Source organism: Chrysochloris asiatica, unplaced genomic scaffold (assembly GCF_000296735.1).
Source record: "Chrysochloris asiatica unplaced genomic scaffold, ChrAsi1.0 scaffold00290, whole genome shotgun sequence".
NCBI classification, from domain to species: domain Eukaryota; kingdom Metazoa; phylum Chordata; class Mammalia; order Afrosoricida; family Chrysochloridae; genus Chrysochloris; species Chrysochloris asiatica.
This window is the reverse complement of record NW_006408808.1, coordinates 3,548,366-3,563,584: the sequence shown is the minus strand read 5'-3', so window position 1 is coordinate 3,563,584 and position 15,219 is coordinate 3,548,366. Positions and strand designations below refer to the sequence as shown.

The window sequence follows — 15,219 nt, the reverse complement described above, 5'->3', positions numbered from 1 at the left end:
TGATGACTCCTAACAACAACAACAATTTCTTGGAAGTCAGAAAAGTGGTTAAGAAATGTGTGTTTTGCAAAAACATAGAGACAGCCTTAGTGCCCATCAATGGAAGAATGAATAAACAAACTTTGGTACAGACACACCATGGAAGATGATGCTCTATTAAATAATAATGATGAAGCTGCTCATAACATTGATGAACCTTGAGGACATTATGCTGAGTGAAATTAGTCAGTCACCAAAGGACAAATTTTACATAAGACCATTAGTGTAAAAGCTGAAGAAAAGATTCCCATACTAAAAGAAAAAAATTCTTTGATGATTACTAAGGGTAGGAGGGAGGGGGCAGTAAGTCACAGGTTAGAGGATAGTCACGTCATAGCTCAGGTGAAGTGGAGGGCAATTATGAGGAAGGGGAGGGTAATACACAAGAAGAGGGAGAGGGGTGGAAGAATAAGGAAGCTAGGGGGAACACTTAGGTAGGTTTGCATGGGTTAAATGGGGCAGAAGTAAATAGTGATGTGAACTCTACCTTGAAACAACAGGGCTCTGGGGTACAGGGACCAAGGCATAGTCTGAATGGGTAAAAGAAGGGAAATAATGTTAAGGTGCTTGGCGGTCTTGTGGGCATTGGTTTCCTTTACCTACTATTGTAAAATAGACATTTAAGTGGGATAGAAAAGAATATTGCGAAAAATGATTATAGAAAGCTTGTAAGCCCATCTTTAGCCTGTAACTGCTTGAAATACCTAAAAGGTGCTTTAGAATTTGCCCAGTGAAATTGGCTTCATGAGGAACATTTGTGGACTATGGAGCCTTAGGTAGAATACTAAGCCCCATCCAAAACCTACTGAGGTGGGACATTCCTTTGAAAGGACATGCAGATCAACCCGGAGTGGCTACAGGAACAGTAGATACTTCTTGAAAGACCAGTAGGACCAAAAAAAAAAAAGACAAGCAGACTGCTTGGCATTACAATAATAAGCAATCTGTTCATCCTGGAACCATCCAGTTAAGAAATGTCAGTCCTTCAGGACAAACCCCACTCCAAGACTGAAATTCAAAGAGAACACATAGCACGCTGGTGAATGGGTTGGTCTATTTGTGAGTGGAAGTGGGGGAAAGGCAGTAATGAACACATGGGCTGAGCTCATCCACGTTCCATAGACTCCTGGACTCCTGCTGACCTTGAGAGAGAAAAGAGGAAGGACTGGTTGGTACGAAGTTTGGGGAGACTTGGGAACTACTGAGCCCATGAACACAGAGCTGAAAGTGAAGCGTCCAGCTGATATGAAGTGGAGGGAATATGCAAGAATGCCCAAAGTTGCAGATAGTACCCATTTGACCTACCTTGATGACTTGATAATCAGAACTCGACTAGTGGAAGATAATAAAAAACAAGTTTTGATAATGGAAATGAGTATAAATTGTTATAATCTGATGAACTCCACCTTTGCTTATGGATGTAAGTGCCAACTAGTAGGGAAGGAGTCTTCACACCAACAAGGATCAAGCCTATATCCTCTGCATTAAGGGTAGATATGCATGGTCAACTTAGACATTGGCGACCTAAAATGGGTGGAGGGTGCTATAAAGGCACCATGCAAGTTTCCAAGAGGGAGTTTAGTTTCAGAGTGTGTGGGGAAAGGTAGAACCCCACTGAATAGTTGGTGTTGTCTAGATGAGTCTGGTGAAAGGGGATGGGATAGGATTCTTTTGATTCAATAATGAGTATTTGTTATCATGACTAATTGCGATTGTTGTCAAGGTAGAAGATGTGTAACAAAACTGGGAGAAGAAGTTCATCTTACATTCTAGGAACCAACGATAATAGTAACAGTAACAAGATGTGTGGGCCAATCATCCAGCTGTTGTAGTTGTTGCTGTTTCTAAGTGCTGTTGAGTTGGTTCCTATTCATAGTGACCCTGTATAGGGTTTCTGAGGAGTGGCTGGTAAGATTGAGCCTCTGACCTTGTGGCTCAAACTGACCTTGCAGTCCAGGGCATTAGCCCACAGCCCCACCCCAGGAGCTCGTGTTAAAATGCAGATGTTGATATAGGTCCTGATCTGAAATTCTGCATTTCTAACAAGTTCTCAGGCAATGCTGCTGCCATTGCTCCTTGGACTTAAAAATAAAGACTTATTTTAGCAATAGTTTAATACAATTATGACTTCAATAGTCACTCTGTCATTGACGATTATTGAACACAGAGGTGAGATCTCTTTGTACTGCCAGCTTCCACCTATGTGTCACCCCATATATTCTTTTTGTTATGTCCTGTGGAGTCGGTTCCAACTCATAGCGACCCTGTACAGGGTTTCCAAGGCTGGAAATCTTTACGGGAGCAGAAAGCCTCATCTTTCTCCTGCGGAACAGCTGGTAGTTTCGAACTGCTGACCTTGTGGCTCACAGCCTGATTCATAACCACTACGCTACCAGAGCTCCTTAGTGTGTGTATATATATAAATCTCTCCCACTTATTATGCAGGAAACAGGGAAGAACAATGCAACAACAGCTAAACAAGCCATTCAATCTCTCTTTGGGACATGATTATTTCCTTTGTGCATGAAGTATTCAGCAACAACATAAGGAAAGGAAAAGAATGGTTTGCTTTGTATATTCATTCCCTTACACACAGGCAGAGTTCACTGGGTGAGCAGTTACATGCCTACTTCCAGGCCTTGGCATCTGGTGTTTCAGTGCTACTGGCTTCTCTGAGTCCTCAAAGTTGGCTTCATCAGTGCTTCTCCAAGGAAAGAAGCAGCTGGAACTGCGGCTCAGTAAGAAGCCATTCTTTCCAAAGCCGTTTCTTCTTAGCTCTCTGTCTTCATGGTATAGTCTTTGAGTTCATCCTGTGTGAGGAAAGGCAATTTGCATAATTTTCAGGATGTTCCTGCCATCTCATTGTTTTTAAACGCCGGAGCTCGGCTTCCAGAGAAACGTAAGAGGACCTCCCCTTCCTCCACTCTGGGAAGAGTAAGGCCATTCTGCTGACAGCTTTCCTATGCATTTTCCTTTGGTTCAGGTATATGGTTGTTCTTCAAACCCTCCGGTTTGTCACAGTCTCTGTTCTCTGGTCATCCTTCAGAGTCTTCAGGAACTCACTCTTTCTGTCAGAAGTTTGGTGGATCAACTTGGTCAGACAAGAGGAACTGATCTCAATTGGAGTAGTGTAAAGGGAGAGTTAAGATCCATGCTACCAGTAAGTACCACTGATTTGTTAACAGAAATCAGACTGGTAAAAGTAGATTCCTGACAAGTGGAAAGGGGTCCTGATTTGTGTTCCATTCCATTAGCTTTCCATGCTCTGGACTTGGAAGGAGCTAGTGCAGGATTAGGAACAAGGTTCTTATAGATACTTGGAAGCATGGTTGATGATGTGTTGATGAGATCCGGATGAAGTGAAGGCAGCAGAAAAGGCAGCAACAGGATCCTCTTTGGAAACTTTTTTGACGACCAGCATCTTGGAGAGTTGCTTGGCTCTAGCTGGGTTTTCCCACACTCTAAATGGGGTCCCAATAGATCAGCATGGCTGATTCTGTTTGCCAGCTTCTGGATTCAAAGAAGGAAAGTCTTCTTATCCAAACTGTAACTTTTCTGCCTTACCTTGTTTCTTTTTCCCCCTAATCTCTGTAGGTGTTTTTTCTTGAAAGACAGAGCCTTTCCAGGAGTGGAAGCTGCCATTCCCGTGGTGATGGTTCCTTGTCTCACCCCTGCAACGCTGGTTCATGCCATCATGACTGTGCAAAAAGCCAGTGCCAACCAGTTAGGTTCCCAGGAATTCCAGAGTCTGCTCCTCCCTTAGAAACATCAGAGGAATTATGCTGACAAAGGATGGTTCCAAATCTACTTTCCCAGACATATTTCACAAAGAAGTTCCAAATCTACTTCTTATCAGACTTATTTCACAAAGAAATGTGTCTGGGAAGAAGTACAGCCAGAATGCTCCTTGGGAAAAGGATGGTGAGACTTTGTCTCTCTTACTTAGGACATGTTATTGGGAAGGATGTCCTTGGAGAAGGACATCATGCTTGGTAAAGTGGAGGGTCAGTGAAAAAGAGGGAGACCCCCAACAAGATGGAGCAACACAGCAGCAGCAGCAGTGGGCTCGAGTGTGGTTAACAGTTGTGAGGATGGAGCAGAACAGGGCCATGTTGTGTTCTGTTGGGTACAGGGTTGCTATGAGTCAGAACCCACTTCATGGAACCTAACAACAACAGTGACTCATTGAGGGAGGAGACATCATTGCAAACCACATCTCACAACTGCAAGTCATTGTGTATTTTACTTTCATAACTAAAGTATAATTGTTTTTATATTATAAATTACCACTTTCTCCTCTTCTCTTCAGTCATCTTTTTCCACAGCATTGAGAACAGAAGCACATGCTCAGTAGACTGAAGACAGAATGAACTTTGGGGGTTCCAATTCTGGCTTTCTCACCTTTAGCCGTGTGACTTGGTGCAATCCCTCAGCTTCTTTATGTTTAAATTTCCTCGTCTATTAAATAAGGATACGAGCACTTTCTTCAAAGAATGGATATGGGTTTGAAATTTGATTTTGCTTGTGAATAACTTAGCAAAATGTAATGTTATTATACAATACAAAACCAACTATTATTTTTGACTGCTTGTATATGTTTATGACTTAGGGGCAGTGGAAATGGAACGACTCATGCATAATTTTCCTCATTTAAAAAACAAAAATAAAATGTATTGCCTGGACTATTTTGATAGAAGCAACCGCATCTACAGTGTCTCTTTCAGGCACAAGGCTGTTTCATCTTGGGGACTTGTGATGCCATGAAGATATATTTAAATTTTCTCCTTGTTTCTTCAAGTCTCATTTAATAAGAGGATATACCTAATCGACAATGAATAACGATTCTTAAAGCCACATGCACACACACAATCAAAAGGCTGCAAAATACTGAAATGGCCACCAAAAGCAAGCATAAAGACACAAAACTTATAATGACAAAAAGTTGATATGAAACAAAGAAAAGATCATTGTTAGAGAAAAAGTTAAAAGGTTTCAGCAGTTTGCAGACTAAGACTGATTCAGAAAAAAGGGCTGGGCATCGACTTCCAAAAATCAGCCATTGAAAGCTCTACAGACAACAAAACTCAGACACCATTATGCATGGAGTTGCCATGACGTGTGGGGCACACCTTTATAGCAGCCAACAACAACTCAAAGGATATAAAAATACTTATAAAGAATATGCAAAAATAAGTTTGAAGAATGGAAAAAAGTAAAAGGAAAAGATAGAAAGAAGACTCTTAAGCTATGTTTTAAATATATATGATTAGTAATAACAGGGCATCTATTTGACAAGCTATCGACAACATTTTCAGGTATGAGTCTTCCAGAACACTTTATTGTGCTCATGAGGAACCTGTACGTAGACCAAGAGGCAGTTCAAACAGAACAAGGGAACACCAAATGGTACAAAATTAGGAAAGGTGTGTGCCAGGGTTGTATTCTTTCATCATACTATTCAATCTGTATACTGAACAAATAATCCAAGAAGCTGGATTGTATGAAGAAAAACATGGCATCAGGATTGGAGGAAGACTCATTAACAACTTGTGATATGCAGATGATACAATCTTGCTTGCTGAAAACAAAGAGGACAGATGTAAAATACTTGCTGATGAAAGAGCACAGCCTTTGGTATGGCTTGCATTTCAATGTAAAGAAAACATAAATCCTCACCATTAGACTAATAAACAATATCCATATAAATGGAGAAAAGATTGAAGTTACCAAAGACTTCACCTTGCTGGGATCAACTATCAACACTCATCGAAGCAGAAGTCAAGAAATCAAACAACGTATTTCATTAGGAAAATATGCTGCACAAGACCTCTTTAAAGTATTGAAGAGCAAAGACGTCCGTTTGAGGAATAAGGTGTGCCTAATCTAGGCCATGATAATTTCAATAACTTCATATGCATGAGAAAGTTGGATAGTGTATAAGGAAGACCTTAGAAGAGCTGATGCATTTGTGGTATGTTGTTGGAGGAGAATATGGAAAGTACCATGGATTGCCAAAAGAACAAACAGATCCCTGCTGGAAGAAGCGCAGCCAGAGTGCTCTTTGGAAGCAAGAAAAGGCAGACTTCAACTTCATCTCTCAAACTTTGGACATATTATCAGGAGGGACCAGTCACTGGAGAGGATATCATGTTTGGTAAAGTGGAGGGTTGGAGGGAAAGACGAAGACCCCCAATGACATGGATTGGCATAGTGGTGGCTGCGATGAGCTTACATGTAGCAACGATTGTGAGGTTGGCTCAGGACCAGGCAGTGTTTCGTTCTGTTGTGCTGAGGGTTACTATGAGTCATTACAAATTCAATGGCACCTAATGACAACAAGCTCACTGAAAAGATTTTCCCTCAAGATTGTACAAGATTGTCTGTGATAGGATAATATCCAAACTCCTAACTGGAAGACCGGACTCCTGGTTTGACACTGGAAGATCAGCACTGGATTTCAAACCACAAAGTTGGCAATTCAAAACCACAAGCTGCTCCTCGGAAACCCTATACAGGGTTGCTAGGAGTTGGAACTGACTCGATAGCACTCAACAACAACTGAAAGACCAGTTAATACAACTATTATTCACATTTATGTACCAAACTGTAAAGTCAATGACAATGAAGAATTCTACCAATGTCTTCAGTTTGAAATTGATCAAATATACCATCAAGATGTATTGATAAATACTGGTGATTAGAATGCAAAGGTTGGAAACAAAGAGAGAGGGTCATTAGTTGGAATATATGGCATTGATGATAGAAATGATACTGGACACCCATGACAGAATTTTGCAACACCAATGACTTGTTCATTGTAAATACCGTTTTTAGCAGCATGATAGGTGGTTATATACATGAACTTCACTAAATGGAAAACACAGTAATCAAAGTAACTACATCTCTGGGAGGAAACAATAGAAAAGCTCATACTTCAGTCAAAACAAGGCCAGGGGCAGACTATGAAACAGACCGTGAATTGCACATATGCAAGTTCAGGCTACCGACTCGATGGCACCTAACAACAACAACAACAAGTTCAGGCTAAAGCTAAAGAAAAAGAAAACAAGTAAGTGAAAGCCAAAATTTGACCTTGAATATTTCCCAGCTGAATTTAGAGACTATTTCCAGAACAGATTTGATGTATTAGACACTAATGACTAAAGACCAGAAGAGGTGTGGGATGATGTCAAGAACATCAAACAGGAAGAAAGCAAATGATCATTAAAAAGTCAGGAAAGAAAGGAAAGACCAAAATGGATGTCAGAAGAGACTCTGAAATTTGATCTCCAGCTTAGAGATGCTAAAGCAAATGGAAGAAATGAGGAAGTAAAAGAGCTGAACAGAAAATTTCAAATAGCATCCCAAGAAGTCAAAGTCAAGAATTATAATGAAATGTGCAAAGACCTGGAATTAGAAAACACACCCAACATATCTCAAGATGAAAGAACTGAAGAAAAAATTCAAGCCTTGACTTGCAATATTGATGGATTTTATGGACAAAATATTGAATGCTGCAGAAAGCTTCAAAAGAAGGTATACATAGTGTAACTGACCCACACAGAAATGGTTGATGTTCAACCACTTTAGGAGGTAGCATACAATCAAGAACCAACAAAACTGAAGGAAGAAGTCCAAGCTTCATTGAGGGCATTGGTGAAAAGCAAGGCTCTAGGAATTGGTGGAATACAAATTGAAATATTTCAACAGAATGATGCAGTACTGGAGGCATTCACTCATCGATGCCAAGGAAATTTGGAACTCAGCTACCAGGCCTCCCTACTAGAAGAGATTCATACTTGTACTCTTTTCAAAGAGATGAGCCAGTGGAATGTGGAAATCATCAAGTAATATCATTAGTATTATAGGCAAGTAAATTTTTGCTGAAATTAATTTAAAAACTGCTGCTATATTGATTAGGGAACTTCCAGAAATTCAAGCTGGATTCAGAAGAGGACATGGAACTAGGGGATCAGGGCTGACATCAGATGGATCTTGGCTGAAAGCAGAGAATATCAGAAATATGTTTAACTGTGATTTATTGACTATGAAAAGGCTTTTGAATGTGTAGACCATAACAAACTATGGATAGCATGGCAAAGAATGGGTATTCTAGAACGTTTAATTGTGCTCCTGAAGAATCTATACATAAAACAAGAGGCAGTCATTCGAGCAGAACAAGCGGACACTGGTTGCTTTATAATCAGGAAAGGTGTGTGCCAGAGTTGAATTCATTCACCATATTTATTGAGTCTGAGCAAATAATCTCAGAAGATGGATTATATGAAGAAGAACACTGCATCAGGATTGAAGGAAGACTCATTTAGCAACCTGTGGTATGCAGCTGATACGACCTTTTTTGCTGAAAGTGAAGTGGTGTTAAAATACTGATGAAGAGCAAAGACCACAGTCTTCAGTATGGATTGTACCTCAGTGTAAAGGAAACAAAAATCCACACAACTGAACCAATAAAGAAGATCCTGATAAACAGAGAAAAGACTGAAATTGTCAAAGATCTCATTTTGCTTGCATTCACTATGAACCCTCATAGAAGCAGCAGTGAAAAAACTAGAAGACTAAGGACTAACCTGACCCAAGCCATGCTATTTTCCATAACCTCATATGCATATGAAAGTTGGACAATGAATAAGGAACACCATAGAAGAATCGATGCATTTGAATTATGGCATTGGAGAAGAATAGTGAAAGTACCATGCATGGCTGGACTGCCAGAAGAACAAACAAATCTGTGTTGCCAGAGGCGCAGTGGGAACACTCCTTAGAAGCCAAGTTTGTAAGACTTTGTCTCTCATACTTCAGACATATTATCAGGATGTACCAGTCCCTTGAGAAGGACATCATGTTTGGAAAAGTGGAGGATCAGTAACAAAGGGGACCACACCCTCCGCCATAAGATGGATTGGCGCAGTGGCAGCAGCAATGGGCTCATGTGTAACAGTAATTGTGAGGATGATGCAGGGTTGTGTTGTGTTTTGTTCTGTTGTGCCTAGGGTTGCTATGAATCCGAACGGACTCGAAGGCACCTAACAACAACTGCACTTCAAACCAATCAGTCATAGTTGTGAGTCTGGAGGAAGTGGAAATTATTTCCTGGAGATTCCAAACCACCTTGGACAGTGGTTCTCAACTCTACGTGATTTTGCTCCTTGTGGGACAATTAGAAACATCTGGAAATAACTGTGGTTGTTACAACAGTGGACTGGTAATGCGATCGAGTGTATCCAGGGCAGGGATGGTGTAAATTAAACACCTCACGATGCACAGGACAGTCACCCACAACCAAGAATTATCCAGACCAAAATACCTGAGTTAAAAAAATCCCAATGCTATTGCAATTCTTTGAAGAAGGCCGCAGCAGTGAGCAACTGAAAACACTAGCTGCCCAGGACAATAGGTTTTCTGGTTCCATAAAACAAATCCACTGCCCTCAAATTGATTCCAACTCATAGCGAATCCACATAAGGTTTTCAAGCTTTCTCCCATGTAGCAGCTGGTGGATTTGAACCACTGACTGTGTAGTTAGCAGCCCAACACCTAACATACAATGTTATCAAGGCTTTTTGGTTTTGTAAAGGGCACCTAAATTGTACCAAAAGTGTCTTCTGCAGATGTCTTTTAAGTATATAAAGTTAAACAATGAAAGAAGCTTGGAATGCTGTTTGGTTAACCTTACCAGGTGATCCTGTATTTTATCTCAAGGAATGGGACTTCCATCTTACAACATATGTGTATAAGCTCTTCGCTGTATCACACACACAGAAATGCCATCACAAACAACATTTAATGCAGTCAACTGTTGCCATTTGGATTTTCTTCACAGCTTTATTGAGCTTGGGTAAAATTGGAATTTGGGCTAAATTGTACATGAAACACAAATTACTGAGATATGTTACTGCAAACCCTCTTGAGAAAAACATGTTCTAACAACTGTCATTTGAGTGGGCTAAAGGATTTGGGCAACTGTTGCTGCTGTTCAGTGTTGTCAAGTTGTTTCTAACTCATAATGCTCCTGTGCACAGCAGAAGGCAGCCTCACAATCATACTGTCATATACACATCAGATCCTTAAAAGCCATCTGCAGAAGACCCTTTTGGGAAGATTTAGGTGTCCTTTATTGAGTCTGTTTTGCAGTCACGGTGTCAATCTATCTCATTGAGAGTCTTCCCCATTGTTGCTGACCTACTTTAGCAAGCCTGAAGTCCTTCTCCAGGGACTGGTCCTTCCCGATAACAACATGTCTAAAGTGCATGGAATGAAGTCTTGCTAGCCTCAATTCTAATGAAAATTCTGGGTAGATTCAATTTTCCTTAAAAAAAGAAAAAAGTGTACTTAAATATAAGTAGGAATCAGCTGCCATTGACTTGACGCTTCCTATGGTGACCTCATGTGTGTCTGAGTAGAACTGTGCTCCACAGGATTTTCATGGGCTAAGTTTTAGGAAATAGGTTGCCAGGACTTGCTTGTGAGGTGCCTTCAGATAGTAGCAGAGCATATTAACCATTTGCACCACCTAAGAACTATGAGCTTACAGATGAAGGGATTTAAAAGGCTTTGGAACCAGACTTGCTCGTCAATAGATAGATTTGATGGAACCTTGAAACTATGGCCCACAGACATCATTTAAACCTGGAACTGAATCCACCCCTGTGGATCACCTTGGTTACTGTTGTGGTTGTTGTTAAGTGCCATTGAGTTAGTAGATCACCTTATAGCCAAATAATAGACTGTAAAAAAATTTTTTTCCCAGTCTTTTCTTTTTTTATTACTCCCCCATTTTAGTTACAAAACTTCTACCTTTGCAATTGTGACAGTCGCAATTAGTCATGATAACAATTACTCACTATTGAAACATAAGAATCTTATCCTCATCTCTTTTCACCAGACCTGTATAGTCAAGACGAAAACTATTCAGTGGGGTCTTTACCTTCCTACGCACACTCTTAAGCTAAACTCCCTTTTGAAAACTTGTAAGCCAGTCACTTCATTCCTTTATAGCCCACCCATTTAATTTAATTTAATTTAATGTTTTATTTGAATTATGTGATAGTATACATGGGAGAACATTAGTTTTACCTTCATCCTATCATATATCGTTTCATTGCCATGGTTAAAATCCCCTACATGCATCATCAACCAATCAAAGGGTACAGTCTACAAGCCTGCCCCCCACCACCTGCCGTGCCCCATCCCATCCCCCAGTCAGCAGCACACAGCCCCTCTCCCTCTCTGTGTCTAAAGTCCCCAGATGCTCCATATCTCCACGTCATCATCTCTGCCTCCACCTCAGGAATCACTGCTTCTCTGGGTAGGGTCCTGCTCTCTGCTCTTCTCCCTTCATGGTCCCAGAGATCGCCGCTCCTAGACTGCAAAGTTAATCACTCCCCTCCTTGCCACAAAATGTCTACCTTTACATTTACAGCCCTCACAATCATTTATGTAAATCTTTATGGGACCAAACAGCCTCAACTTTCTCCCACAGAGCAGCGGGTGGGTTTGAACTGACTGCCTTGTGCAAACCTACAGTGCTTATCCTACAGAGCCACCAGGCTCTTGCTAATAAGTGAACTATAACACCACTGAGGGACGTACTCCTCAACACAATCCACTAAAAGAGTCCAGAAGGGCAGCCTTCATCCCAAATCAAAGTTCAGAAGGGCAGAAGGGGCAGGGAAGAAGGATGAATGGAAATAGGGACCCAAGCAGTTTTATATTCAGGGGTTTACAAATAATGTCATGAAACAAAATATGAATAGCAAACTAATGTGCTCTGTAAACTTTCACCCAAACCATCAGAAAATGCACGCCCCCCCCCCAAATAGATTAGAGATATCCTTAGTGTCAGACTCATGGTGGGCTTAGTGTGTATTCTGTTAGGACTGTCCCTTAAGCTTCTCTTACACTTCATTATCTATCTGTTTGACCATTTGTCTGTCAGTTTATCATACTGTGGTGAGTTGTGTGCTGGTGTAATGCTGCTGGAAGCTATGCTACCAGTAGTTTAAATCCCAGCAGGGTATGCACATGGAGGACAGGTTTCAGCTAAGCTTCCAGATTAAGCATATGAAGAAAAAGTGGCAGAGTACTTTTGAATGATTAGCCAGTGAAAATCTTATAAATAGCAGTGGAACACTGTCAGATAGTAACAGAATACTGAATATCAAAACATGATAAATAGCAACAGAATAGTGTCAGATATAGTTCCACAGATGAGCCCCTCAAGATGGAAGGCACTCAAAATGCAACTGAGGAAGAGCTACCTCCTCAAAGGAGAGTTGCCCATGAGGATGTGAATGGAGTAAAGCCTTCAGAACCTTCCTTTGCTGATGGGGCACAACTCAAAGTGAAAAGAAGCAGCTGTAAACATCCAATAATAATTGGAACACGGGTTATATGAAGTATGAATCTAGAAAAATTTTAAGTCATCAAAAATTAAATGGAATAGATAAAAACCAATATTCGAGGCACTACTGACCGAAATGGACTGGTAATGACCACTTTGAATGTGACAATCATATGGTTTACTGTGCCAGGAAAGACAAATTGAAGAGGAATGGTGCTGTATTCATCATCAAAAGGAATATTTCAAGATCTATCTTGTAGTACAACACAATGCTCTCTGTGATAACATAATATCCATACTCCTACAAAGGAAACCAACAGATATGTACTGGAAGAAGTGCAGCCAGAGTGTTCTTTGGAGGCCAATATGGTCAAATTTCATCTCTCATACCTCGGACATATTGTCAGGAGGGACCAGTTGCTGGAGAAGGATATCATATACAGTGAGGTGGAGGGCCAGAGAAAAAGAGGAAGACCCCCAGGGAGATACATTGGCAAAGTGGCAGCATCAATGGGCTCAGCGTAGCAACAATAGTGAGGTTGTACCAGGATTGGGCAGTGTTTTGTTCTGCTGTGCATAAGGTGACTATGAGTCAGCACCGACTCAATGACACCTAACAACAACAACAAACAAAGGAAACCAGATAATACAACTAGTATTCAAGTGTGCACACCAACCACTAAAGCCAGTGACGAGGAAACTAAAGAATTATATCAACTTCTTCAGTCTAAAATTGATCAAACATTCAATCAAGTTATATTGATAGTCAAATTGGAGGCCATTCAAGCCCTGATTTCAAAATTTACTACATGGCTACAGTGGCCAAAACAGTCTGGTACTGGTACAATGAAAGATACATAGATCAATGGAATAGAATTGATAATCCAGAAATTACCCATCCACACACAGCCAATTTGACAAATGGCCAAAGTACATTGAGTGGGGAAGACATAGTCTCTTGACCAGATGGTGCTGGCAGAAACTGGAAATCGATATGCAAAAGTCTGAAACAAGACCTTTACCTCACGCCATATACAAAGAGCAACTCAGCATGGATTAAAGACCTAAATGTGAACCCCAGAATAATAAATGTCATCAATGAAAACCAGGGCATTCACAGACTACCAAAGAATGCAAAAATCACACAAACAAAAGACAACAAAATAGATGATTGGGATATTCTAAAAATTAGAAACTTATGTGCAGAAAAGGATTTTACCAAAAGAGTAAAAAGGGAGCCCACAAAATGGGAAAAAAATCTTTTGCAATGACATATCAGACAAGGGACTAATTTCTAAAATCTATAGTCTACTACAACACTTCTACAAGAAAGAGACAAGTCACCCAATTAAAAATGGGCACAGGACAAAAACAGACACTTCTCCAAAGAAGATATTCAGGCAGCCAACAAACATATGAAGAAATGGTCACGATTGTTAGCCATTAGAAAGATGCAAATCAAAACAATAATGAGATATCATCTCATACCAGCAATAACAGTGAAGTTCAAAAATGCAGAGGACAATAAATGCTGGCAAAGATGTGGAGAGACTGGGACCCTTCTACATTGCTGGTGGGAATGCAAAATGGTCCAACCACTCTGGAAAACAGTATGGCATTTCCTCAGAAAGTTAGAAATAGAAATACCATATGATCCAGCAACTCCTCTACTTGGTATATATCCACAAGATGTATGAGCCATAGCATGAGTAGATATATGCACATCCATGTTCATAGCAGCCCTATTTACAGTTGCAAAAAGATGGGACAGCCTAAGTGCTCATCAATGGAAGAATGGATAAACAAACTTTAGTACATGCACACAATGGAATACTATGCCACCTTTAAGAATAACAAGGTGGCATAATATTTTAAGAATAACAAAAGGAGCTCTGGTAGCGTAGTGGTTACAAATCGGGCTGCGAACCACAAGGTTACAAATCCTGCTCCGCGGGAGAAAGATGAGGCTTTCTGCTCCTGTAAAGATTTACAACCTTGGAAACCCCGTACAGGGTCACTATGGGTCGGAACCGACTCAACGGCACATAACAACAAGAATAACAAGGAAGCTGCAAGTCCCTGCATAACATGGATCAACCTTGAGGAGATTATGCTGAATGAAATTAGTCTGTCACAAAGAGACAAACATTGCATAAGACCATTATTGTAAAAGTTTAAGAAAAGATACCCATATCAAATGGGGGGGGAAAAGTTTCTTTGCTGGTTCCCGGTGGGGTTGGAGTAGGGGGTGGAAGGGAGGTAATGGTAGAACACAGGGTAGGGGCCAGACACATCATAGTTTGGTGTTGGGGAGGGCAGTATACAAGAAGAGAGATGGGGTGGAAGAACAAGATAGATAAGGGAACACTGAGACAGGTTTGAATGACCTAAGTGGGACAGAGGTAAATAATGATGCATGCTCAACCTTGGGACAACAGGGCTCTGGGACACAGGAATCTAGGTATAGCTTGAAGAGGGGAAATAATATTTAGATGCTTGGCTATCTTATGAATACTGGTTTCCCTTGCCTACTATTGTAAAACAGACACTTGAGTGGGATAGAAAGGAATGTTGGGAAACACGATTACAGAAAGCTTATAAGCCCATCTTTAGTCTATCACTGATTGGAATACCTAAAAGGGATTCTACAACTTGTCCAGTGAAATGGACCTCTTGTGGAGCCTTTGCAGAGTATAGGACCTTAGGTGGAATCCTGAGTCCCATCCGGAACCTTCTGAAGTGGGACATTCCCACTAGAAAAGAAAAGCAGACCAGCCTGGAACAGCTAGAACGACAGAAGATACATTTTCAAAGAAAGA

The 15,219-nt window shown here is 40.7% G+C and overlaps 1 pseudogene; it reads right to left on the bottom strand.

Moving 5' to 3' along the window:
* Positions 1-2,665: 2,665 nt before the first annotated feature.
* On the bottom strand, positions 2,666-6,879 carry LOC102821770 (annotated as a pseudogene).
* Between the last annotated feature and the right edge of the window lie 8,340 nt (positions 6,880-15,219).